The sequence below is a fragment of the Chrysemys picta genome, chromosome 3 (genome assembly GCF_011386835.1).
Source record: "Chrysemys picta bellii isolate R12L10 chromosome 3, ASM1138683v2, whole genome shotgun sequence".
NCBI lineage: Eukaryota > Metazoa > Chordata > Testudines > Emydidae > Chrysemys > Chrysemys picta.
Window position 1 is genome coordinate 105,158,226 of NC_088793.1, and position 27,688 is coordinate 105,185,913.

The 27,688-nt window shown below is 42.3% G+C and overlaps 1 long non-coding RNA gene across 2 annotated transcripts; it reads right to left on the minus strand.

The window, feature by feature from the left end:
- Positions 1 to 45: 45 nt before the first annotated feature.
- On the minus strand, positions 46 to 26,820 carry LOC135982373 (uncharacterized). Of its 2 annotated transcripts, none has more exons than XR_010599704.1 (3): positions 26,683 to 26,820; positions 1,495 to 1,561; positions 46 to 768 (listed from the first exon to the last, which is right to left on the minus strand). It is a non-coding gene; the product is annotated as an uncharacterized LOC135982373 (long non-coding RNA). The 2 variants fall into 2 exon arrangements; XR_010599705.1 differs by lacking the exon at positions 26,683 to 26,820 and adding an exon at positions 4,972 to 5,053.
- Positions 26,821 to 27,688: the final 868 nt, after the last annotated feature.

Genomic DNA, 27,688 nt, shown 5'->3' on the forward strand with positions numbered 1-27,688 from the left:
TCTCCTTACTCATAATTGGGAAAGTGGAAATTAAAAATAGCAGCCTTACAGTTTGGGGAGAATAAATATATATAATTTTACTTACAAGTCTAACAAATGTATGGGCTAAATGTTGAGATTTAAAGTAGTAAAAATGAATCAGGCTTTCAAAAAGAATTACTGGCATATGACAAAGGAACAACACTTTAAAAATAAATGTACAGGAGAAGTAAGACGATCAGTATAATCCAAAACACTTATTTCTATCACACCTCTCCCTTCAAACCCTTGTATTCAACAGCTCTTGTAGTCTACCAGAGTGAGTCCGGAAAACAATGAACCAAATGTTCAATATGTCAGATATTAGGCCTAACTGGTGAACAAAATAATGGATCTATCACTCCATTTTGGGGTCCTTAATGGAGAGACTTTGGGGAGAAAAATTGGCTACTGAAGCAAGCTTCACTGTTATGGATGCCACCCCCACTGTCTCCTGGAACTCCAGGCCTTTGTCATCCTGGTCCTGAGAAATATTCTGATCATACTGGGGCCAGAGAGGAACCCAGATAACATCACCACTTTTACCCGCTGCTCTGACTGAATCCCAAATACCACCTGGGATGAGAGAGTGTCAAACTTCCCTCCTCCTCCCTTGTGTGTTCTTTTCCTTCCCCATCTTATTTCTCTTCTTTCCTCCCTCTCATTTTTCCTTCCTAGCATCCTTTCACATCCAACTTCATATTCCTTCTCCCTTCCAGTTGACATGCCCCCTCAGTCAAGCTCATGGCACTGCAGGGGTTTAAAAAGACAACACATTGTAACACGGGATGTTTATTGAAATATTTGGTACAGAGGAAAAGGCAATATAAAAAGTACTTTGCTTCACAGTTTGAGCAATGGCCTGAGCTTTCAGTTACCTTACTAATTCATGAGGTATTTAAAAATGCAGAGATATTATAAGGCACTCTGCTGACAGTCTATTAAAACTAGCACTGTTAACCCCTTTGGTTCAGAACAGTTACTGCAAAACACTATTATTTTGTAGTATGTTTTGTGCATAGTTGCAGGTGATATAAAACAGAATTTAAAGCAAAGATAATACTCTATTTTGGCATGAATATTGCAAGATCCTCTCAGGGCTGCTTATATAAATAGTGTTGCCGTTCCAGTCCTGCAGCAGCTTTTGGGGGGGTGGGGGGGGACATTCTTGTGAATAGCATTGCTACATATCTTGCTATTCTGCCCTTTGTCTTTTTGAACAAGGCCCTTCCCTGTCTCTTGGTGGGTGACAGGTGTCAGGGTAACATTCTCCAACACAAGTGCACACTAACCAACCTATACCTTGCAGCCCCCACTCCAACCCATGCAAATCGCTAACCCACCTGACTATGCAGACCCTCCCACATTACCAGCACATACAATTACTAACCTGACCACAGTTGCCCACCCATCCATCCAGCACACTGCCATTTTAGGACTATAACAGGCTTTCTATGCAAAGGAAAAGTGTCTTACCATTTCCAAGCCCACCCCACTAATCTCCAGATGTCAGCATTCTGAGAGTCCAGAACTCATTTAATTCCTAAAGAAAGAGAAAAAGAAAATATAAACAAATAAAGCAGAGGGCAAAAAAGACAAGACAACCTCTCATACTCCATTCATATCACATTCACTCACTTAGTCATATACCACACATTCAACGTAACAGTTTTATCAACTGCAGAATCTTCTTCAAGGTAAGGTAAAAAATACTCCCCTAACTTATTCAACCCCATGAAATCCTAGATCCTGTCACTGAATGGTATCCCAAAATTGAGAGGAAAAACATTTATCATTGTTGGCACAGAGACTGGAATTAGTACAAAAACTACTTGTAGTGTTTCTCAGTCCCCCAGCTCCTATACATGTGCTGCAATGCCCACGGACCCGAATGTTATCAATCTTAGCATACCTGCTAAATCTCTAGGTCAAGAAAAGGAAGACAAGAGATGAAATATCTCAGGAACTTGTGAATGCATCCAAAGAGAGAGATAAGACGACAGAGGATTGGAGGCAAGATCTCTTTGCAGAGAGGATCAAGAACAGAGAATTGATGAATGATAGCATTGAGAAAGACAGGGATATGCAGAAACAGCCTATGGAGTTGATACAGAAGCAGACAGTCTTGCTGGAGAACATTTTGAGGCAAAGTTCCCAGACAGCACCACAGCCCTAACCCCACCATGTCCTTCAGCCCCGGAGAACAATGCACAGTGGGAGTAGCAGTAACCTTCTCCAAGTGCCAGCCATAGGCACTTGGTTCACCTTTCCAGAAACCAAGACAATACGAACAGTGAATACTGGAACCACAGCTTGACTCCTGCAGCTACAGTTGATGGTTTCTTCCCTCTCCATTCTACATGCCATGTTAAGGACAACATGCAGAAATGTTTGAGACCAGTACAGCACAAACATACACATGCCTAAAAGTTCTGAGTGCATATCAAATCTGTACTATTGTGTTCCATAAAGGTTGCACTATTTTATGATGTGGTTTATGTTCCAATGAGTAGAAGTTTGCTCTGTTTTGTTTAATAACAGTTTTGGGGTTTTTTTTGGCATTGTTTGCTGTTCAGTAAAGGTTAGGACTGACAAAAGGTCAATATTGTTTTATAAAGTTACATGTATTCCATAAACAAAAAATGCCCTTTCATAACATTGTTTCACAAAACTTAAAGCATAACAAACTTCCATTTTATAAAGTCCATCAACACAGACTAGTGAAACCCCTCTACATTGCATAACAAAACCACGTGAGAGAAGAAGCTGCGTGAAGGAAGCCATTTTGTAGACTTAAGACTATGCCACTAATGCTGCTGTTGTACCACAGCATGAAAAGAGGTGCCAGGGCTGAGTCCCGGCAAGCCCCAGCACAAATTAAGTTCTGGGTGAGGTTCTCTCCCTAACTCACAGATATTGTGCAAAATACAGCATACAGTTATCATAAGCAGCAGATATTGCTCAGCAGTCTCTCTTCATTATCAGGCATTGCCATCTCACTTTCAGCCTTCCAAACTCATACTCCATTATATTTTGTAGCTACTCAGCATATAGTTGAACAGCTCCTTTGTCTTATCCAAGTAGCCAGTAAAAGGTTTTATAACAAAGGAAGCAGCGGGTAAGATGGGTTTCCTAGAATGACTGGGGGGTGGGGGGGGGGAGAAGGGGGATGAAATCACACCACCATTACTGTCCATGGAGGTCTCAGGAGCAAAAGTTCCCTTTTTCATTAAAGAAAACAGGAGTCAGTATTGAAAGAGCCTGGCACCATGGACCTTTTCAGATCACCCCACATTAATATTAAGGAACCTGGAGCAGTGATCAAGTGGATCCTGGAGAAATGCCCCTTTGCGTTTATAAACTGAGACCTGATGTGGGGTTCTGTAGAGAGACTGCTCATTACAACACTTTACTCACAGGACTGCAAACTGGAACTCGCTACTTTATTCAATTGCATCACAAAAACTGAGTGGGTAGGTGGGGAACTCCCATTGACAAACAAAAAGTTAGAGAGAGGTGGAACATGGCTCCATCCCCTTGTGGCATACCAGGTTACAATCCAGACTAATGAGCAGCTGTATCATCCCTGCCCTGTAACCTTGGGTACCTTACAGTGCCTTGCTGAAGCAGCTCCTCTATTCCACTCACAAATAGCCTTCCAGCATGCAAGTCACACCCTGAATGTGTGTGTGTAACTGCAGCCTGCCAGTCACACTTGGGTTGCACTCTGACTCTCACCAGCCTTGGATATACTGCAGGGTGACCCAATACACCCCAGGTCTTAGATTTCTCCCCAGAAACATACGGCTTGTACTGCCAGCTCTCTCCTGGACAATACAAGTCTGTTATTTCTTTAAAAGAATAATATGCACACAACTTGTCACCTCAAGTGGGGTTTCCCAGACACTTCAATTTAAACACACTGGATAGATAAAACAATAAAAAGATTGACTACAAAGAGAGAGTTTTTGAGTACAAGTAATGAGGCATAAAAGTCAGAAATAGTTACAAGAAAAATAAAGACAAAACATTTCCTATTACTTAAACCATATGAGATTCAAATAGGATTTCTCACCAAATGCTTTCAGTTTTACTGACCAACCCCTGAAAGAGGGGAAACTTGGGGTGTTTGTTCCTCTTTTATAGTTTCAGTGTCCCTCTTGCAAAAGATTTCTAGCCAGGCACCAGGAGACAAAAGGTCTATGTGGAAGGATGTTCTCTGCTGTTTTTAATCAGCAATTTGAGCTTCTGATAGGCACATGAGTCATATCAGCATCCCAATTAAATTCAGGAACCCCAATCATGCAAATCCATCAATAACCTCTTGGGCATTATCATCCTTTATGACCGAGGGTATCAGCACCTTCTTTGTAACAGTGTACACATCCGTGACAACAAACCCAACTGTTGCTTTACCAACACTAAAGCAGTTAGCTACTTACTAGAAGCAATCAGGAATACCAGACTTCCAGATGGTGATTGCCACAATCTTCTCCATGCTCAGGGGAACTCTTATGTTAGCACATTTGAAAAAATACCATTTCCTAGGGGTCAGAGGACTAGAACTAGCCTGCATGACTCCTGCATTTGGGAAACCTGGGTACAAGCACCAGAAGCTCCTTAGAAGTAGGGGGGGCACCAGAGCCTGGACCATGGCTATGCCCCCCTACTCTGCCCCAAGGCCCACTCCCATTTGCTTACTCCCCTGAGGCCCCCTACCTATGCTCCTGCCTCTCTGCCCCCTCCCCTAAGGGCCCCACCTACTGCTTATACCTCTCTATCCCTGGTGGGCAGGGGGTCCTCAGAGGACAGGCATAAGTGGGAGTGCCTCTAGGGAAGATGCAGAGTGGGGACAGGAACAGGTAGCACCTCTAGGGAAAAGGCAGAATAGGGGCAGGAAGAGGAGCAGTACAGGCAGAGCCAGGGGGGGGAGAGAACAAGTGGGAATAGTACCTCTGGCTGAAGCACAGGTAGGGCTATAGCACTAATGTAGTAGCACTCTAAAAGCAGCAGGTCAGCAGACCTCCAAAAAGAGGGATACCATATCCTGTTTGGGGAGGCTTAGCCTGGCCTTTTATACCTGCTGCCCGTGCTGGCCTGGCTGTCTAAGTAGCCCCACCCTCTGCACCTGAGAAAGGGGTGGATCTTAATTAGCTAACCCTTATAAAAAAGGGCAGCAGGGGCACTGTAATGTTCTCTAGTAAGTTAAGGGGGCCTGAGATGGGCCTCTCAATAGACTGTTAGTGGTGTTACTGCTGAGTAGAACTGTTCCAGAAAGCCAAATAGACAAGAAGGGAGATACTCTGAGAATCCTTTCTTGTTGAGGTTGTGAGGTAAAAGCCAGGACATCTTAAGGTTATTACTGAAGAGAGAGATTGATTTGGGGATGTAATTACTGTGCTTATTCAGACCTTGAGATAAGAGTCTGTAAGGTCTTCTGTTAAGAAGGCCCAATTAAAAGGAAAATACTACTATTGAAAGAGGCTTAGCTGGATTCCCTGAGCTACCTCAGGCAATATCAGCACTAGCAAGAGTGGTGTTTAAAACCATGTTAGTTGACTGTAGTTAAGGTATAATTGCTATTATTATTTATCCACTGATATCAGGTAGCTCTGTGTTCTTGGGGAACCAGGGTGTAGTATCCAGCCTCTCTGACTCATGAAAGGACCCTCCTCCCCCAGCCTCTGCTTGAACCAAAACTGATCAGAGAAACTACATTCAGAAAGTAGTGAAGGATGGTGGGAGACACACCTAGACCCTTCCTCACAAGAGTGACAAGATTAAGGCAACTCCCCTAGCCCCATCTGCATCAAAGATGGGACAGGGAGACATCTCCATTAGCATACAGAATGGAAAACAGATTCTAAGACCAGAACCACAGTGAACTCTGGGACCTGAAAGGCAGGGAAGCTCTGCATCATGGGGGGGGGGGGGGGGGAGGATCTGTGCTCTAGATGTTAATGAAACCTACACCTGCATAACATGGCTGCTACTCTGAAACTTAGCTCAGCAGTTACCAGACCAATTCTAGTAATGAATCCTTGATTGATATCCAAAATACTGAAACTGCTTAATTGCATTGTGAGCTCCCTGAAAGGAACATCACCCATAGCCAAGAGTGATCAGCTTCTATTGTCTAGCCTAAAGAAAACCCTTGAGTCATCAGTTTACCCATAAACAAATCTAGTGTTCTCCCTTGAACCATTGTTGTTTCCCTACAAAAAACCTCTATCCACACTCCAGTAAGTGTTCTGATGCATGGAGCCAAACTCTGCATCAGTTCCACTGGGATTTCATCCTCTCCTGACTGATCTTGTTGGGGACTCTGCCTATCTCCAGCACTCAGGACCCTGAGCTACCACCATCACCTGTGAACTCTGACCAGTTCAAGCTTCATGGAGGGGTGAGATCCTTCCCTCTCCCTCTCTTTCTTTTCTATCTCAGGTGTTAATCTTTAATAATCTAAGTGTTATGTTTGTTTAGGCCCTCCTTGTGTCGTTATCACTATTATTCAATAAATAACTTTTATGGTTAAGCTGGTTGCTTCCCTCTCTCTCTCTGAACTTTACTCTGATGTGTTTTTAGCTTCCCCATTTACTCTGCAGCAACACTTCTCTTACCTAAGCTAAAGATCCGTGTAGCGCCCCAAAATACCATGGGGTTTGGTCATCAAGTGGGTTATTACCAGTACAATTGTAATGTGAAAGTGGGGATATGGACGCGCTGAGCCTGTGACATACGAGGGTGGTAGCTTGAAAGTGCTGCTTGGCCAAGCCTATTGAGCCCAGGGGCATATAAGGGTGGCAGCTTGAAAGTGCTGATTGACCTGGTCCACTCAGACTTGCTGTGTCTGTGTGTTCGTTCATCTGGTTCTGGGGCTGAAGGAATCCAGCCCTGGGGAATCTAGGTCCTGCAGGATAGCTCCATTGGGAGGGGATTTGCAGAAGGGAGAAGTAGAGCTCCATATAAAAACACGAGTGACACAAGTAGCACATGAATAAAATTACAGAACTCCCCCAGAAGAGTAACCCTAATAAATGAGTGTACTCCAAAGTAATGGGCAAATCTGGTAACAAATTGGTGGAGAAACGTGGGCAGTACTTCTCCATAGAGAAGTACAGCATGTTCAGGTCAACAGGGTATTAGTCAACTAGCTTTTGGGAACCTTGTGAATATTGTTCATCAGATAAGTCCATATCATTTAGATGCTTCTTTGTACATTTCACCTCTCCTCTTCATATGAGCTTCAAGTATATCAATTATAGCGTAGTAAGTAGATATGCAAAATTTGTCTCTAGGATTCAATGCTGTTTCTGTTGCACTGCTATCATTTGCTTGTTTTTTTCCTGATTCGCTTGCGGGACTGGGCTTCTTCGTAGTTAGTATCAGGCAAGATATCTTTTGACATGTCTTCAAATCTTTCGAAATCATTCCTCAAAGTGTGTAAGTGGTCTGCTAATGATTGACAGAGGTCTGCACATGTTTTCAAATCCAATTCTTTTTCTTGGAGAGCTTGACTTGTGTGGTAAAAGTGTTGTAAAATTTCATTCCACATAGTCAACATGAATACAAACTCTAGTTCTTGCATCTTGTTTGCAATGTTTTGTGCCTCGTATAGTTTCTCCCTTTTGTGATTGGTCTTCAGCTATATTTTCTAATGCATCCACCATCTTTGAGTAGGACTCCAGAATTGCACTTGTTGCCACTGCATGTGACTCCCAGCGAGTATTAGAGATTTCAACACACAATCATTGCCCAAATATGTTTTAAGAACTGTCCATCGGTGTGTTGAGGCAGAGAAAAACGTATAAAGTAACTGGACTGTTGAGAAAAACCTTACTGCCACCGGACAACAATCAACAGCACTGCGGCCAACAAGATTGAGAGTGTGCAGCACGTGGTAAGAATATGGCATATTTGTTCTGTTCTAAAAGCTTCTTCTGCATTCCTTGATAATGCCCTGATATGTTGGCAGCGTTGTCATAAGATTGATCTCTGGACTTTGAGAAATCTATTTTGCAAACTTGGCACAGATAATGCAGTACTTGATTTGCCATTTCTTCACCAGTGTGGCTTTTCAAATTGAGGAATGTTATAAATTGTTCAATTGGTTTTCCAACTGTGGGAGATGCATCTTAGTACAATACTCAATTGATCAATATGTGAAAGATCAGGTGTAGAGTTGACATAGAAACTGAAGTACCCAGCAGTACTTATTTCATCCACAATAGCTGAACGAACTTTGTCACTCATTAGACCAATGAGTTCATCACATATAGTCTTGGATAACTATGATGGGTTACCTTTGCCAGCATTCCCATATTTTAAGATATGGCCTGCTAAAAATGGGTCAAACTGAGCTACAAGCTCCAACAATCCCAAGAAATTTCTGTTCTGCAATGATCCAAATGTGTCATTTGATCCCCGGAAAGGCAGACCACGTTCAGCCAATGTTTGAATAACAACTATAACATGCTGCAAGACATGTTGCCAGTATTCACGCTCCCCTTTAATTTGTTCTTCCAATTTTTGTGTCAATCCAAAGCCCTGTCTTCGATTTAAATATGTCAACATTGAATCTCTGTGAGTAGTGCTATTTTCATGTTGTTCAATTAAAACAGTATTCCGTCAGTCACTAAATCCATCTGCAGCGAACTGGTATGTTAAAGGTTTATATGCAAAAAGTTTGCAAACAAAACCGTACACAGACCCTGGTGATGATGAATACAGTAGCCATTCTCGAGTGTATTTCTCACCATTCGCTTTCATGCCGAAAAATATTTTTTGTGGACAATATCTTGTTTGTTTGCCATTGGTAAGAGTCTGACGTGATTTCGCAAATGGCCCAGTGTGGTGGTGACAGTCATTTGGTCCACGATCTATCCAATAAGCTACATCATTGGTACTGAAATCAACCCACATACCGGGATCTTTTCTCCTATTATTTACAGCATGAGCAGGTTCAGTCTCTGACACATCCACATGTTCTAGAACAATGTCTGTTTTACCACCAGGAGTAGGATAAACCTATCCTATCTCATAGAGCTGGAAGGGACCCCAAAAGGTCATCGAGTCCAGCCCCCTGCCTTCACTAGCAGGACCAATTTTGCCCCAGATTCCTAAGTGGCCCCCTCAAGGATTGAACTCGCAACCCTGGGTTTAGCAGGCCAATGCTCAAACCACTGAGCTATCCTTATCAGTTACAGTCTGATTTCCTCGCATTATTTCAATCTATGTTAATAGGATGCCCCCCAGTTTAGGTGGGGATAAGTAATAAAAAGAGAACAGAAAAATGGGGGAAGAGTGGGTAGTGGAGTGTAAGGAAGTCTAACAAAGTTCTGATTTTTCCTATGATGACTACTTTGATGCTTTTTTTGAAATATCAAATAGCAAATTTCTTTAATTTTTTTTTTGGAGTGCCCCCTGCTTTGCTGGTGCCCTAAGCACGTGCTTAGTCTGCCTACTGGGTAATCCAGCCCTGACTGAAACCCAGAAAGATACTCAGAAAGATGTTTCTGTAGAGCAACTCCTAGCTGAAAAGGGAAAGGACAAAATTTCTGGGGAAAATAGATTGTTGCCTTAAAAGCTCCTGAAGGAATAAAACCTCATGGTAACTTCTGCAAGCAGTTTGCTGCAACTGAAGGGTGTGGAAGTGAATTAACTGAATTAGCTCAGGATGAATAATTGCTTATAGCAAGCAACAATGTAGGTGTTGAGAAATTTGGTTCAGTTTCTAGCTGCCAAAGTTTTTCAACTGTGTATGGATCCACTGACTTTGTTTTAGAAAGATTGAGGGTGGAAGCCATCCCTACTAAAACCGACACTGCCTCTGTCACTGCTAAGCAGCTCTTTACACACACCTGGGATGGTCACTGCTCTCTTGTGAATCGGGCCAGCCCCAGTGTGTGTCAGGTAGAAATCCCGAATGGAAAAAATGGGAAACCCTGGCTGAAATTATTTCATTCTTTGCAGCTCAAAGAATGGAAGGATAAACCACCTGACCCACCAGGAATATTATAACTGTCTTCTCCATCCTGTCAGCCACCCTTTTTGGCCAGCAAGAAGGAATGGCTTTGGGCCGTTGGAAAATATGCATCAAGTGGGCTGGTCAGTGCCTACCCCGATGTTGAGACAGGAAAAGGCCAGAAAAGTCCTTGACTTATTATGGCCACCCTCACGTAGGTCACTGCTTCATGTTCATCCTGTAATATTGGTCCCAGATTCTCCCAATATATATGGGGGGAAGTTGGGAATTTGTTCTCCCTTCCCCCTCACGTCCTGAACACGAGCCATGACATCTGGTGCACCAGCACCCTGCTGTTCATAAGTGTCTGGACTCTGATGCTGTCCAAGCATGTCCTGTGATCTCCCTGAACCTCTGAAGGTGCTTGTCCGCTGGAGCCCAGGAAGTAAAATTGCTGTGCCACATGCATGGATTCTATAGGTGGTGTAAGGTGCAGGGTAGCCCTGGTTTCCTCTGCTGTTTGGGGAACAATCATGCCCCTACGTGTCGTCATTGTCATTGGAACTCAGACACATCCGTTACCCGGAGATGAACCGTAGCTGTCTCTGATCACGCCAGCAGGCAAGAATATCACACGATTCCTCATGAACTGGGAACCGCTGAACTGGACTTTAGCTGGACATGACCTGACTCAGCAAGGTCCCCCAGACTGGATAATTCCATTAAAGGGCACATACTGTGACAAACTCATGCCAGCAATTTGGTTTAAATTCTATGGGCGTATTGCCATTTCCAAGGGATTCAATGAGCCCGGTTTGTACAGAATGGAACTGGGCCAACAACAAAAAACAGTTTTAAATTTTGACCCTCTGATCACAAACCTTGTGCTCCCCTCTGACATTTAAGAGCCCCAATTTCCAGGACTCCATGTGTTGAAAGTGCTGCTTGGCCCAGTCTATTGAGTCCAGGGGCATATAATATTGGCACCTTGAAAGTGCTGCTTGACCCAGTCCACTCAGACTATTGTTAATATATGTGTGTGTGTTCATCTGGTTCTGGGGCTGAAAGAACCCAGCCCTGGGGAACCTAGGTCCTGCAGGATAGCTCCATTGGGAGGGGACTTGCAGAGGGAGAAGTAGAGCTCTGTAGGAGAACACAAGTGACACAAGCAGTACATCGATAGAAGTACAGAATTGCCCCCCCCCCCCCCGAAAAATAACCCTAATGAGCGAACCCCAAAGTAACAGGCAAAACTGGTAACACCAGTGTTCAGTTATGTCTAGTGTCATGGTCCCAGTCCTCCACAGAGAGCTCACTTGAAATACAGTGTTGACAACTTGGGATTTTACTGAGAGTCTCACAATATTTGGTTTCAGAGTAGCAGCTGTGTTAGTCTGTATCTGCAAAAAGAACAGGAGTACTTAGGTGCCACAAGTACTCATGTTCTTTTCACAATATTTGGTGACTTGCTTAAACCCAAGATTCACTTCCTGGAGTCAAGTGATTGCAAGAATTTCAGATTTTAATTAAAACAAACAACCAAAAAACTTTCTAGCCCTTGTGGCTGCACAGAAAAGCTTTAAAAAGGACAACCTGAAAAGCTAAAACCCAAAAAACAAATAGCAAGAACCTAACACTTATTATTTTTTTTAAAAAATCATGATTTCTGTGTGGGCTGACTCACGATTTTTGGATGTCTGAGTCCAGCAACATTGCTGGTGTGGACTCTTGAATATAGAGATCTTCAGCCTGGATCAGTGGCATATGTTTTCCTATCTTAACATAACTTAGAGATTGAATTGCACTGCCTGTTTCCTGCTTGATTGATTTGTGTGTGCTTCGGAGTGCCATCTGAAGAATTCCAAACCATGTCTTACGCTGCATTGTGTGGTACATCATACATGTTTGAATGAGAGAGAAAATAAGCTGTGTAGCTCAGGGACTTTAGATCCTAAGTTATGTAGAGGTGGCAAGGGACTGTGAGATGAAGTTGGTAGATCTGTTGGTAGACTCACTGAAACCAGAATAATACCCTGGTTCCAATAGAGTCATTCCACTGAGCTGGGAAAATATTTCACCCAACTGTGTGCTAAATCATAAAAGAGGAAGGGTATAGAAAAGAGAGAGAAATGTTTAAGGCTATTGCTTAATGGTATCTGTTATGAAAGTCTGGTAAAAGATAACTTGATTACTAATGAGCTAAGAGGCTTTTTTTAAGGTAACTTCCTGCTAAGAATATTTTCTTTGGAAGTATTTTTCTTTGCATAGCAAATCATCATAAAAAACCCATCATCTGTTTTTGAGTTGTGGTAAGGTGAAGAAAAATACATTTTCCTCTACGTGAAAAATTCTGCCTGCAGTATTTTTAAGTTAGGCTATTGATGAGTGTCCGACATTTGAAACTTGGTATGAATATAGTTGTGTATTTGCTTGATTGGGTAAAAACTGGAATTTACAAATGAGACTAATACATTTTATACTGAGCGCACACAATTGAAAATTTCCTAAATGTACAGACATGCACAGATGGCCTCATCCAGGTTTCATTGACAAAGGGTGTCATTAACACTGGGCTTCGGTTGAGGCCTTTAAACATGCATGAAGTTAAGCTGAACACCCCCAACCCAGGAAAAACTGAGTGCTATGCCCAAGTCTCTGCGGCTAAGTGCTCAAAGTAGCAGAATGGATGTTGCAGCTCAGGCTGTCAAGCCTAAGGGATTGGGGGTGGGCTTCAGAGCCTGAGCTGCAGTCCAAACTGCAACTTCCACACAGCTATTTTTAGCATGCCAGCTTGAGCCCAGGAAGTGTGAATCTGTCCATCGGGGCTGGGAGGCTCGCTGCTCCCTCCTGCAGTGTAGACATAAGCATGAGGTAAGCTTAGGAATGTATGGGAATGAGATAGCATGCTAATGACTGAGTCTCACTCCCAATGAGTGAGACTTGACATATCTGCAGGTTAGCTGGGCCCCCTCAGAGTCAATACATAACAAAACTCTTCCCCATGCCAATCCAGGCTGCACGGGCCTAGAGGCCTTTTACTTTGCACCTCTTCCTCTGCTCCATGGCCAGTCAGAGGAGCCAACTTCCCTCTTGGAGCTCTCCCTCAGCTGAACTTTCAGCCCTTTAGGGAACACCTGACCCCTTCTATGTCTGATAAGTAAACAGAGTTGACTGGCTCCAGGTCCTTAAAGGGGCAGGCTGCATACTCTTACACTGGACTTCTTGTTACACATGCTGTTACACTCCTCCCCCCAGAACCATTCCCAGCCACAGGGCTGCAGGTCTGTGCACATATGTGCTCCAGCTCCTCTTCAAGCTCACAGACCATCAAGAGTAGGCAGCGCCTCTACTTCAGTGTTTCTACCACTTGTTCCTAGGCATACTGATGTTATATTCCATTTCCCTTGAGATATCATCTGGGTTCCCACCATACACTGATCTGTCTCAGATTTGAACTTCTGCTCCTTAGCCCTCATATCTGCCTGGGGCAGAGCCAACTCCTGCTCCTGCAAGCATTTAGCAATACAAGTCTATGGGTTGCAAGGTTGGACTACAACCTCTACTCTGGTCTTGTCAGCCTAGCACTCCACCTACGTGGGTGTACTGGTCTTTGAGTCCAATCCCTCTCCCTGGGCCAGAATGAAACCCTTCTTCCCTTCTGCCTGACTTCAAAGGGCACCCCTTTAATATGTGTCCCACCATCCCACATCCAAAGCAAACCTCAGAGTAGTCCTTCCTCTATGGTTAGCTGATACGCCATTCATACTGTTTATGCAATTAACTCTTAGGAGGGGATCCCAGTCTTTCCCCTTGGCTAAAATAGTTCCCCATGTAGCTGCACTCCATTAATGGGCATGCTCTTAATGTGCCCAGGTTTTTTGCATTGGTAATATACTACCAGGACTTCCTGACCATTTCCTAGGGGAATGTCCCCTGGGGAATGGTAGTTTGGGGAATGGTAGTTCTTCTGAAACACTCCATCTAGGGCTACCCAGGATTCTGTCTCCTTGAGTCCTCCCTCAATCTTCCCAGGTCAGGGCATCTTCTCCTCTTGCCTATCCTAATAGGACACTCTTGGTCTGGCATGCCGTTCAACTCCCTTGGCCTCCAAGTAGGCCTCCATTCTCTCTTGCACCTCATACATGGAAGATGGCTGAAAATGCTTTTCCCAGCTTTGGGCTCCCAGAGGCAGGATCTACAAGAATTGTTTCAGAGCTCCCAGGCGCATGATTCTCTCAACAGAGTTACCCTCTGGTTATAACCAATGGGTAGCAAGGTCCTGCAACAACTGGCCCAGCTTATACACACAGGAACACTCCAAGTGGAAATGGCTCAACCCAGAATCGGTGACAATCTGCCTCTGGAGCCAGTCCTATTTGGCTAAGTGGCAGCTTTTACTTCAGGCTATGAGCCAGGCTACTCATTGCTGAAGGCTTGGTATGCTCCTTCACACATGGTGCCACACCAGGACCAGCTGGCAGCACTGGGCACACACTCAGAAGTGTGGAGGAAAGCTCTAATTTCACCACCCTGGCCAGGCCTGCCTGAACTACCCTTCCCAGGACTAGCAAGACTCCCTATAGCAAGTTGCTTCAGGAACAGCTCCTGTTGAGGATGTTGGGCCTCCTGTCACTGCTGTTGAACAGCAAACTCTGCCTCCTGTTGCTGGTTTTGGCTCTCCAGTAGTTGCAAGAGGACTCCTGGGGTCTGCTTCTGCTGTTCCTCTTGTTGCTGCTGCACCAAGCATAGAATGTCCACCATCTCTTCCCCTAAAACAAACACCCATACCAGGGGAGGCATCTGACAAACCATGCCCACTATCACTTCCATTCCATCTCTTCTGTAGCTGTTTTTGTTGTCTCTTCTGCTTCCTCAGTTTCCTCTGAGGAGCTGACCCCGTGCCTGCATTCGCTATCAGATGCAGGCTGGTGGACTCCCTCACCAGCCCAGGAAAAACTAGCACCACATCATGTTTCTTTCAGGCCCTTCCCCGGGACATGATTTATTAACTCCAACTTGCAAAGCAACACCAAACACTGACCAACAGCAGCTGCATAGGCCTTTCACCCTGTGGCAATGGCTCTCCAGCTGAGCTCTCTCAGCCCTTCATAGAAACATCTGAGCCCTTCCGATAATCAAACTGTGTTGGCTGGCCCCAGACCCCCTGGTCTTCAAAGGGATAGGCCACTCTGTTACCCTGGACTCCTTTGTTTCAGCCGGGATAAAAGAGGTGGTGGTTGTTGTGTTGCAGAAATGAGGAACTGATAGAAATGTCATGGGAAAAACTGTTCCCTTAATTTATAACCCTTCCTTTGCTTCATTTCTACAGTTTCACGAGAGAAGTTTTTCTTCTAGGCCTGGTCTACACTTAGATGTTTTACCACCATAGCCCTATTGATAGGAGATGTGGGTTTTGTTTTTTGTTTTAACTGAGATGGCACTAGTGTAGACAAGGCCTGGCATTGTGGATCATAGACGGGAGCCAGGTCCAATATTAGAAAGAAAAACACATGGGGAGAGAGAGGAAGCTGCAGTGCTATATAAGTAGAAGAAAAAAGTATGTAGGGTGAGATATCTCAAGACGCTTAGTGGTTGCCTAAATCTGCCACTGTGGAAATCAATTAGTTTTACTGTTCACTTCAGTGGCAACAGGATTAGATCATTGCTGACACTTTTGAAAAATCCTACCTGCAAGCTGCTATCCTTCCCTCATCTAGCAAAAGGTATCGTTTTATTACAGTAGCACCTGGAGGCCTCAGCCAGAATCAGGGCTTCATACATAGTGACATCCCATCCCATCCCTGAAAAGCTTATCTAAATAAACAAGACCAATTTGGGTAATGGGGAGTGGTGTTGTCCAGAGAGTGGGGAGAGAGAGACACAGCAGCTTCAGGGATAATGGTAACTTATTCTAACAAAGTTTTTTGTTTTGTTCAGTGCTAGAAGAAACCAACTGTCAGTGCTTCTTTACCATTGTCATATTGCTTCCTCCCCATTTTGCATTTTGGAGTAAGTACCACAAATTTCTACTTCCTGTATGTAAGACGAGATCCCACTGGTTGAACAGAGACAGAGCAAGTAGCAAAGTAGCAAGCCTGATGCACAAATCCTTCAGCTCTTCTGCTGTTCAGTGGTGTCTATAAAGGAAAGTGAGACAGGAGTTTTAAGTGCACTTTGTCAGCTTATCCAGTAGGCAGCAAGTAATTAATTTCCTGTTTCCAAACTAAGCATTCAACTGCCAAAATGATTTGTCTAGGCCTCACAGACTGAGGAACTGCTAAGTCTCAAGGGCCTAAAAAGCATCAAGTTCAGTTTGGGGGGAAAACTTCTAATGAGATGTTCCATTATTGAAAGAAAACAGTCTCGTATTTCAAAATAGCAGTGGCAGGTACAATGTTGGCCTTAATGCATCTACCATGCCGCATTCCGGTTCACTACACTTCCATAAACAAGCCAGGGTTTCAGGGCTTTTTGGTGGTTGAGGATTTTTTTAATTAATTAAAAAATTTTACCAATCTTTTTCAGTGTGAATATTCCAATGAAAGACAGGATTCACATTACTTTAGTCAGTAAAGGGAAAACTTTCAAGTATTTACTAATTTTGGTTGCCTCCGGTTTTGGGTCCCAGTCTGAGAAACCTTGAAACTGAATTTCAGAGGTGCCAAACTCTTGCAACTCCTAAAAAAAACAAAAAAACAAACAAACAAAAAAAAACAGAGGCACTCAAACCAGTGGACGCACTTCAAATTTTTGGCATGAGTGTCTTGCCTATAAGTTCACTGTCTGTTACAGTAAAATTTGTTTTAGATCCAGCCTCCCTTAGTAACCAAAACTTATTCCTATTGGATAAGTCTTTCTACATAAATGGTTAGTGGTCTTCTTTCCAGTTCCTAATGAGCACCAAGTCTTTCAGAATTGGTATCCTCAATGGCATTCCCAGCAGAGAACCCAAAGGTGGAATAGGTGTGTAAACAACTGAGATGCTCAACCCTAGATTCATATCTCTTCTGGGACATGGAATCTGGAACCTGAAATCTTGTACTACTGCTATCTTGTTTTTGAGGATTTAGAGAAGCACCTTTCACAAACATGCCAAACTTCAACAGACACAAATTGATAACTTACAAGATTGCCAAGTATAGATCATATTTTCTCTTTTCAAAGTTCAATGGTATAGTAGGGAGGCTAGGAAGGAAGACTAAATGCTCCATTGTTCCTCTTTTAATACAACAAAACTGAATAAAAAGTTGAGCTGAATGTCAGGGGAAACCACCTGACCTAAAAATGACCAGCAATAAACTTCCTCTCCTAAAGGGATCCCCCTTTGCCAGTGAGAAAACATCTGGCCATGGCAGGAGCTCCAAGCTGCAAGTGTATCAGTGGTCATAAGTGAGGAAGCAGGACTCCTAGAACTGGACCTAATGTTTAGAGGTCTGTGCTTCATCTTCAGGAAGCATCGTACAACAGGTTCAGCCCAGGTGGCTTTATGCCAACCTTCTGCCCTCCAGATTCTGGGCTACTTGAGAGGCCAAAACAGCTTCTGGCTGCTCTGTCTTATGGCTTCTGCTGAGCTGACTTGCAGTCCAAAACTCATACAGCACCATGTGCTGCAGGCCTGCTCTCTATCCAGGGAGGTGGTGAGGGTTAGTGCCCTCACAGTGGAAATATTGCAGATGCTGATGTATGTTTCTGCCCCCCACCCCTGATGTTTTCCAACCCTCCAATATCTCATGGAGGTGAGAGTGGGACCCAGCATATTTCCATGATGCATGGGATTGGGCTGGCCACCAGGGAGCAGGAAGGAACAACTCTCCTTTCCCTGTCTTTTTTTTTTTTTCCACTTAGCCAGTCGTAGGGTCCATGCTGGCCAGGGTTAGTGTGTGGAGATCATGTAGGGCGACAGTTCAATAGCCCAGCCAGCCCAGTTCAATACCACCTTCCAGCCACTGTGGGTCCAGGTGAAGATACCCAGACTGCAGGAGGGGAAGCACATGACATGGGGCACCAGCCTCCCAGGAACTGTCATAGGAGAAGCATTAGGAACTGCTGGGATATCTCTTCCCTGCCTGGAGCCGTGTCCCCCAACCCCTGTTGAACTCAGTAATGTCCTTTGCTCCCCTCCCTTTCCCTTCACCCTCTCAATCATACAGCTTCCATGCCTCAGTCTGCTGTCAGCATGCCATCCTAGGGCTGTGAAGGGGTATCACAGGGCCTCTTATAGTGTCCTTATGTTGTGCTTTCATTAGGGATCAGTTATGGTACATTACGAGTCCTTATAAGCCATACACAGCAGTGTATAGGGTTCTGAATGGGGGACAGAATCTCTCCCATTGTATTTAAAAGCATGGGCTTGATTCCTAAAAGACTGGATTTGTTGCAAAAGTCTGAGCCGAGTTGACCAAGTGAAAACTTTTTCCCCCTAAGAAGACAACTATAGAGACAGAAATGATGGACAGGGAAATGTCTTGTTTAAGCTATGACAACAAGTTTGCTGCTGTTCTGAAAGCTAAGTGAGAATCACTGGCCCTGTTTTGCCAGACTATTTGAGAATCGAGTCCAGGCTTTTATTATCCAAAGAATGGGCTTGTTGTAAAACACACTTCTGGATATTGAGCTTGCTCATGAGAGAACTGGAACACGTATTGCCATCCTGACGTAAAACACTCTGTATCTAAAACGCAGGGCAAATCTTAAAAAGCTCCTGAGCTTAAATGAAAGATTGCAAGAATGGTGCTGGTACTGAGAGTCTGAGAGGTCAGTTGGTAATATTCAAAGATGGACATTAGTAGAATTGAAATGTTCAGCACATACCGGGTTTGGAGAGTGTCTGAGAATTTGCAGAGGAGAAGAAACAGATATATTCTATAGGGATCTCCTTTTTCTGATATGCATCACTAAGGGCATGATTTGCAAACCAAATCTGTGTGTGTGTGTATATATATGTATAATATATATAAATATGCATGCAATCTGGGTGAAACAAATACTTGTTATACAGGGGAGGCAGGAAGAACTAACCTTGGAGACAATACTAATCATATTTTTGGATATCAGTATCTGTTTTAATGTTTCTCTCTTTAATGGCTACTATGCTAACCTTTATATGCTAAGTTCTTTGAGCCTGATACTTACTTCCTTTTTACTAAAAAGAACAGGAGTACTTGTGGCACCTCAGAGACTAACAAATTTATTAGAGCATAAGCTTTCGTGGACGAAAGCTTATGCTCTAATAAATTTGTTAGTCTCTGAGGTGCCACAAGTACTCCTGTTCTTTTTGCGGATACAGACTAACATGGCTGTTACTCTGAAACCTTCCTTTTTACTATTTACCTGTACATCAGAATGGACCTCTGACCTCTGATAAGATCTATAGGCTCTACTGTAAAACAGATAAACAATAATTATACAAGTGAAGCAATGTTTGCATAAGGCAAAGACTTTCCTGCAAATCATTTGTATGTGACGTGAAATACCTTTGAAGTAGCATGCCAATGGGATGCTGCAGCAACGTAAAAGACCATTTACCCAAGAAGGAATTTTTGCTGATGTGATGTTCATTTGCATTTATAATGCGTATCTTGTACATGATCAGTGATACGTGCAGTTACACCTAAATACAGTTTTACGACAGTTTAAAGGGTGATGGACTCTCACCAGCTTAATTGGTTGGATAAATGTTCTCACGATTGAGAACAATGTATCAGTTCCTCAAAACAAGGACTTAAACCCTCACGAAAATCCCAACTTCTTAGCCATGCGTTCTGACCGCAAACCTAGGTTTGTCTGAGATTGTGGCATGCACATAGTATCTTTCATTGTTCTGCTTGTCCTTGTTTGCATATGTTAGGATAGTCTTGAAATAGATAAGAATCATGTGACTTAAGAATTATATTGGCAGGGTAACTTGGTGGTTCTTCCTATCTGCATATTAACATCCACAGACCAAAATAAACCTTGTAGTTCTGACTTCCAGATTTGTCAACTTCCCTTCAAATTTACTTGCATATGCCATACTGAAAGTCAAAATCAAACTTTAGTACAGGAGCAGATGAGATGACTCTGCTTATAAATATCTGCATGGCGGATATTTGAGAAACCTAAAAGCACTGATTATTCTCTTATTCCAGGCATTCACTAGGATTATTATGTAATCTAGGCGTTTATAACCCTTCCAGCAGAATAGTAACCAAGTGCCCTTATGTGGCTAAGATTATAGGCAAAAACATTTTCCAAAGATATAAGAAACAAGCTTAAAAAATGGACTTGCTCTCCTGCAACACCATAACTTAAAGGACAGCACATTTGCAAGGAAGATGTACAGTGTATTATTTAAAGCAATACCACCACATATTTTCTTCTTTTTGCTGCAAATCAAGGACAGCTGATTGATTTGATACAAAGTTGTATGTAGTATTTTTGTGTAAACAAGGGAATATGTAAGAAAGGCCCTGAGTGGAGCTCATAGGTCAATGTGGAGGCTTCTGGGGTGGAGGCGGGGGGAAGTTCTTAACTTGCTTTAGTTAATCTGAGGTTAGCAGTGAAGATATGACAACTTGGCTTTTAACTCAGGTTAGCAATTCATGTTCAATCCCAGGATCTCTGCTCAGCTTTAACCTAAGTTTAAAAAGTGAGGAGTTGTGTTTTCTCTGCTTTTTTTAACTGTGGGTTAGCTAACCTGAATTAAGTACACACCTCTTTTTTGGCAGTATAGACATACTAATTTACAGAGTTCCTAACGTGAGAAGTATCAGGGGACTGTCTGGACAGTACTGGAATACAGTGCCTGTGGTTATTACATTGCATGCAGACATTTCATTGAATGTACTTGTGACGTATTAGAAATTCTGTTGTGGCTTTAGATAAATTAGATACAATACCAAATGAAGAATCACTTTTTTTATACTTGTGGCAGCCAAGATCCTGTTGGGGTCAGGGGAAGTTTATTTCCTTTCCCCTATGGGGAATAGCTAAAGAATAGATGTTCAGAGAAGAGACTGCACCTGTTTTATAGCGATATTTATAATGCACCCTTATTTTTCAGAAGTACTCACTCTTTTGTGTGTCTCAAGTTTTGGATGATCTTAACCTGAAATGCTTTGTGCCTTATTTTCATAGGCTCTGAGGACCTTCCACCTTCCATGCACCTATTGTTAACCTGCAATGCAAAGTAGGGGCTAGCAGAGGAGAATGCTTGGGTGGCTGAAAGCTGGCAGAATCAGCGAGCCAACACCCAGCTACTACAAGAAAGAGGCCCTCACGCTGGAGGCAGGGCCATAACAGGATGACTCACATTCCTGGGCACCCTGAGAAATACATTGCTTCATTTATTTGTCCGTTACCTAGATGGACAAATGCTCGTGATCTGAGAGAACCTATCCCTGCTGGTGACTCATACCTTGATACAGACTCTCAGGATGTATTTTCACTATATATGCAAATATTGTCAGTGCATACATGTTACAATGATATTAATGACCAATGCGAAGCCAGCTTTCATCTGATACTTAACAAGACATTATTTATGGATGAAGACCATGAAAGCTGTGTTGCGTTGAGTTTGTCAGGCCTGATATGATTTGCTAACACACAGTCATGAACCTTTTGCCAGTTTGCACCAATTGGCCTCTTCACAGGAGCCACACACAATGAGTGAAAACTTCTGGTTTTACCCTTATTTAAATCCTACTCCCAGTTTTGGAGTGGGCAGGGTTCATGTCTCTCGTAAGCAATTGTTCTAGATACCCATTCCAGTTGAAATTGCTGTTCTACAATTAAAAGGCTAGGCACACAGATTTCATAATGATGACCTCTGTTTAAAATAGGTTTGCTATTTATAGAGAAATCAATGGTTGTATCTCACATAGACAGAGATGTGTAGCACTTATTAATATGGAGGATTTTATTAGATCCATTTGTACTTAGTGTGGTGTATTTTGCAATAAACAAACAAGTATTGAACCAGTACTTATTTTGTTACTTTATATTGGGAACATGGACAGTCGCTAAAGCACAGGGGTTAGGAGGAGTCATGAGACCTATGGCTCTGTCACCTCAAGCAAGTCATTTATGTTCTCTGTTCTCCGTTTTCTGATCTACAAAATGAGTATAACTCTCACTTCCTTGTTCTTGAGTTAAATTTGTTGACTACCTCAAAGCACTTTGCAGACAGAAGTAGTGGAAGAACAAGGTATAATATTAAAATGATTTATGCCTAAGTGGCTGTACATTTGCAGTTGATATGAATAATCAGATATGTAACTGTTCCATATAGAAATCCAAATAAAATACAATGCACATTCAAATGTTGATAGAAAAATATTTCATAAACATGGCTGCCAGATATACAGCCAAGTAATGGATTCTGTATCACTTGATGTCTTCAAATCAAGACTGGCTGCTTTTTTGGAAGATATGCATTAGACAAACAAAAGTTAATTTTGTTCATGTAGGGGTAACTGGTGAAATTGTATGCTCTGGATATACAAGAGGTCAGGTTGCATGATCTAATGGTCCCTTTGGGCCTTTAATATCTATGAAATACTTCTGTGTTGAGCTACAAATCAACAAGTTACAAGACAGAAGCTAATGCAAAAAAGGAAATACTTCAAATATTTTAAAATACATAATTGTATTGTACTAGAGAGAGTAAATAGAATGAATACTTAACATATAAAGATATAGCTATATGTTTCACCACTGAAGCCATTTCCTCAGTCAAAAACATCATATTCTGCTCAAGATAATAATCTGTTTGATACAAAAGCTCCAAGCCGTGAACAGGAAACAAGTCACCAACACCGTAATTAATACTAAGCAAGATAATCACAAAGCCGTTGCATACAACCACTCACTATGTCTCTTCTAAGGAATTACTTGGTAAAACAAAACACAAAACTTGATGATTTCTTTATTTACCAAGAAAGAAATCCCTTAGAAGCCTGGCATTTTTAAATAGATCAAACAGTATGGCAACTGAAGAGTAAACTGCTTGGTTGGTTTTATGAAACCCAATACTTGATCAGTTTTTAATCAAGATGAATTGAAAAATATCATTAAAGGGAAAATGCTAATTAAGTAGTCATAACTGAACATAGTAAAGAAATGGATGGGAGGTCAGAAAGGAGGAAAAAATGTTTTGCAGATATTTAGGTTTTTTTCATGCTGTGCTGTTCCAATATAATCACATGGGAGTGGGAGAGGAAAGAGAAAATAACTCCGAAAAAGACACTTAGATATACAACACACATGACCATCATCATCTTTTGTTGAATGCTATGCTCATTGTTTTGCATCTAGTGTGCTTACAGGAGCACCGCCAGCGTTTTTGCCGCCCTAGGCGGCGGAAAGTCCCGCCCCCGAAATGCCGTCCCCAACAGAGGCAGTGGAAGATCCCGCCCCCGCAATGCCGCCCATGACAGAGGCGGTGGATGGTCCCGCCCCCAAAATAATGACTGGGGCAGCCGAAGATCCGGTCGCCGGCCCCCAAATGTTAGCGACTTAGGCGACTGCCTAGGTCGCCTAATGGGTTGTGCCGGCCCTGTGTGCTTATATGTATGCAAAACAGGTGATAAACACTACCATTCTGATTTGGAAGCATTTTACACCCACCTTGCACTGGGATAGAATGACTACATTAATGAAGGAGAATCTGGTCCATCCTATGGAGATCTATTACCATCTTTCTCAATATATTAATCTCTTCTCAAAATAGATTTTTTTACCAAACTTTCTAGTGAAGTAGAGAGAGGTCCTAACTGGAATCCCATATCCAGACACCTCTCAACATTGGGAAACCCAGCTCTAGTTATGAACTCACATTTCTACAAAAAATAGTCACCTCTGGTCTCAGAATAAGCCCAAGAAATTCTATTCCACAGGGTAATTTTCTTCTGTAAATTATATGTGCCTGAAAATAGGGTCTGACAATGAAGTTGGCTTCCCAATAATACCTTAATGTTTGTGCTACCGTGGTGTTATGAAGCATTTATAATCTGAGGCAAAAATTGGTGGCATGGTCAATAATGATGAGGATGGGTCAATTATTCAGACTGATCTGGGTGACTTGCTAAGATGCGCTCATTTGAACAATATGTGTTTGAATACAACCAAAGGCAAAGAGATACCTTTAGAATCAAAGAATGTACGTCACACTTACAAGGTGTACTGCTGGGGGAATTCTGTACCAAAAAATTAAAAATTCTGCACCCAATATTTTAAAATTCTGCATATTTTATTTGTCAAAATAACACTATATAATCACACCAGTTTCAATTATTTTGGTAATTTATTTGAAAATACCTGTCAGCAAGTATGTTTGTAACAATACAGACAAGAAAAACAATTCAGGAAATGTTTTTTTGAAAAATAGATTCCTTACTAGGCATATTAATACTGAACTCTGAGTAATAATTCATTTAAACTACACTACAGACCTGTATTTCCTGCAGCCTTAAGAAACAGTGCAAAGGCTTGGGGGAGTCAGAGGTAATGGAGGAGCTGAGGGAGAGGGAAGTAAATTGCTGGGAAGGAACCTGGGTGTGAACTTGGAGGGTTGTTGGGTAGGGGTGGGAGATGTATGGAACAGGGTTTTGTTTTGTTTTCCGTGGGAGGGGAGGGATTGGTAGGAAGCTTCCCCCATGCAGACCCTGGCTGACACCTAGCCTCTCCCATTCAGTCAGGTAGATCTGCCCCTGTCCCCATGTCTCTGTGTACCCCCTCCCCATGTCCTGACCCAGCCACTCCCCTGTTCTTATGTAGCTTTGCATCCCCTCCTCCATCCCCATGTGTCTCTTTGTCTCCACCCAGCCACTCCCCTGTCCCTATGTAGCTCTGCATATAGAAGCTTTTTTTGGTGCAAAAAAATAGAAATCGGCAGGGCTCATTAATTATGCACATGCGCAGTAGCGCAGAATTCCCCCCAGGAGTAAAGATGGGGGGACAATATCCAGAAATACAGTCACACTGAAAAGGACTTGGGTGTCATAACCAGCTGAACATGAGCTCTCAGTGCAATGCAGTAGCTAGGAGTGATCCTTGCCCCTGCTTTTACAGCCATATTGAGTAGGAAGGTGGTATTACATTAGTGAGACCACTATCTGAATACTATGTCCAATTCTGGTGTCCACACTTCAAATAGACTGTGGAACAGTTGGGTGAGGGTTCAGAAAAGAACTACAAGAATGATCTGAGATCGGGGAAAACCTGCCTTATAGTGAGAGAATTAAGAAACTCAGTTTATTTAGTTAACCAAGAGAAGGCTACGAGTACCTACACAGGAAAGATTTATGATAGTAAATGGTTCTTTGATCTAGCAGGAAAAGGCATAACAAGATCCAATAGCTAGAAGATGAAACTAGCAAATTCAAGATTAGAAATAAGGCATACACATTAATTATGTATCAGAGGGGTAGCCGTGTTAGTCTGAATCTGTAAAAAGCAATAGAGGGTCCTGTGGCACCTTTAAGACTAACAGAAGTATTGGGAGCATAAGCTTTCGTGGGTAAGAGCCTCACTTCTTCAGATGTAACTTGCATCTGAAAAAGTGAGGCTCTTACCCACGAAAGCTTATGCTCCCAATACTTCTGTTAGTCTTAAAGGTGCCACAGGACCCTCTGTTGGTTTTTACCATAATTATGGTAGTTAACCATCAGAACAACCCCCTTAGGAACATGTTGGATTTTTTATCACATTATTAAAATGAAGACTGGCTATATTTCTAAAAGAGATGCTATAGCTCAAAAGAAGTTATAGGGTTGATGCAGAAATTACTGGGTGAGATTCTATGGCCTGTGGTTATGCAGGAAGACAAACTAGATGACCACAATGGTCCTTTCCAGCCTTAAGATCTATGAATCTACAAATGGAGTCTCCATAATAATCATGAAGAATACCCAGACTGATCCTGCATACTGCTCAGACTGCGCACACTGTGCAAGAATGTTAAGTAATACGGGAAGGCAGTAACTATCACTTCCCTGAAAGAGTTTTGAAATCATTTCTGTAAATAAACTTAACCACAGAACTAAGAAAATGAAAGAACTTTAGGTTCTAAACAAGTTAATACTAGACTTCTCTCTTGAAAGTCAGCAAGCAAAAACCCCGACTAAGGGTTTTTAAAAAATCCTCTTTCCTGCTTGCCTTCTGTGCACTGTGTTCATAAAGTGTAGTAGCTTTATTTCTTGCATCTAGAAATGGAAAATTCAACTTGTGCTTAGTGTAGTAGGCTTCATGTTTTGAAATTATTTAGATATGTAGCTACCAATGAAGAGTTAACAGTTCTTTTACTATACGTATGCCAGTTCTCTTAATGTACTATTCCTAATCCTAAGAGTACAAACTATTATGCTATTCAAATGCAAGATCAGGCATTGCTTTCTCATATTGTATTTCATAGGCTATAGTATGTAATCTTCAGATGACAGTTCAAATATCTAGAAATAATACCAATGAAATCTGATCCTGTGTTTTGCTGATGCTACTTTTGTTGCAATCTTAGTTCTTCTCAGTATTAATTTAGATATGCTAAGCTATTAGAACTGTTTCAGTTAGTGACTATTGGCATTTAATACAGTATATGTAACTTAATGCAATAATGTGAGAATATCATAGTTTAAGCCTGTTTTAATATTAAAAGGATTTTGAGCCAGGTTCACTGGCCTGTTAAATCAGCTTCTTAATGCTCCTTAAGACAGTTTACTCACCTACATGAGGATTTTCCCTGTGTAATTAAACCAAACAAGCAGCTGTCAAATGAAAACATTCATAGAAGCAGTCCCTGAGCAAGAGTCAACAGGCACCACCAAGGACCTCCAGAAACAACCAACTAGCCTTGGAGGGAACACAGGTGGCTCTGGCTGAGCAGGGATTGGCATGGGTTAAATCTTCTAGCCTTGGGTCTTACCTGTTCTGTGAGTAGTGAAATGGTTGATACTTTTAAAGGTAAATACTGTTATCATTGGAATCTGTGTTCACACCCATTGAAATGAATGGGATCGCTGATTCTTCCAGGCTATAGCTTCTCCCTCTCTGCAGGCTCAGGTAGATGCTTCTGCAACGAGTCACACTGGATTCAAACTTTGAAGATGAAGGACTTCATTATTCAAAACTGGGGAATCCTTCAACTAGATATTTCCTTTATTTAGAAACAGGGAAGCTGGGACTCTGGAGAACTAGTAAGAGATCCGTCCTCACCCTTCTGCTCCTGGCTTGTCCTTTATCACTCCACCCTCTCAGGAGGGATGCCCCCATATGTTACTCTATGGTATTTAAAAACCAATACCAAAAATATGTCCTGTCTTCTACAATCCTGCATTTGCAACCATTCATTGTGCCAGGGCATAAAAACTAGACCATAAAAGTGGCTGGGTCTGTTTCCTTTGTCCAACTGAATGAAATGCAAAAAGTAAGCAGTCAGTATTAAAGGAGAAAAGAAGATGTTTACAATTATTTCAGTTCTAATAATCTATAGTGTTAATAGCACAGACAAAGAAACTGGCTCTATAAAATATTTTTAACCTGCTAGGGCCCTCTTAAAATCCACAGAGCAAGAAACAGTGAGAGCATGTTTATTGTCTAGCATGTTTATTGTCTAGCAGGCATCTATACATGTAAGTAGAGTTTGTCTGGTACAGCATCTTGAATCATCTGGGTAACAACCAGGCTTCATTTGCTTTATATTCTGTGTAGCTTGGAGACAGCAGAAGGATA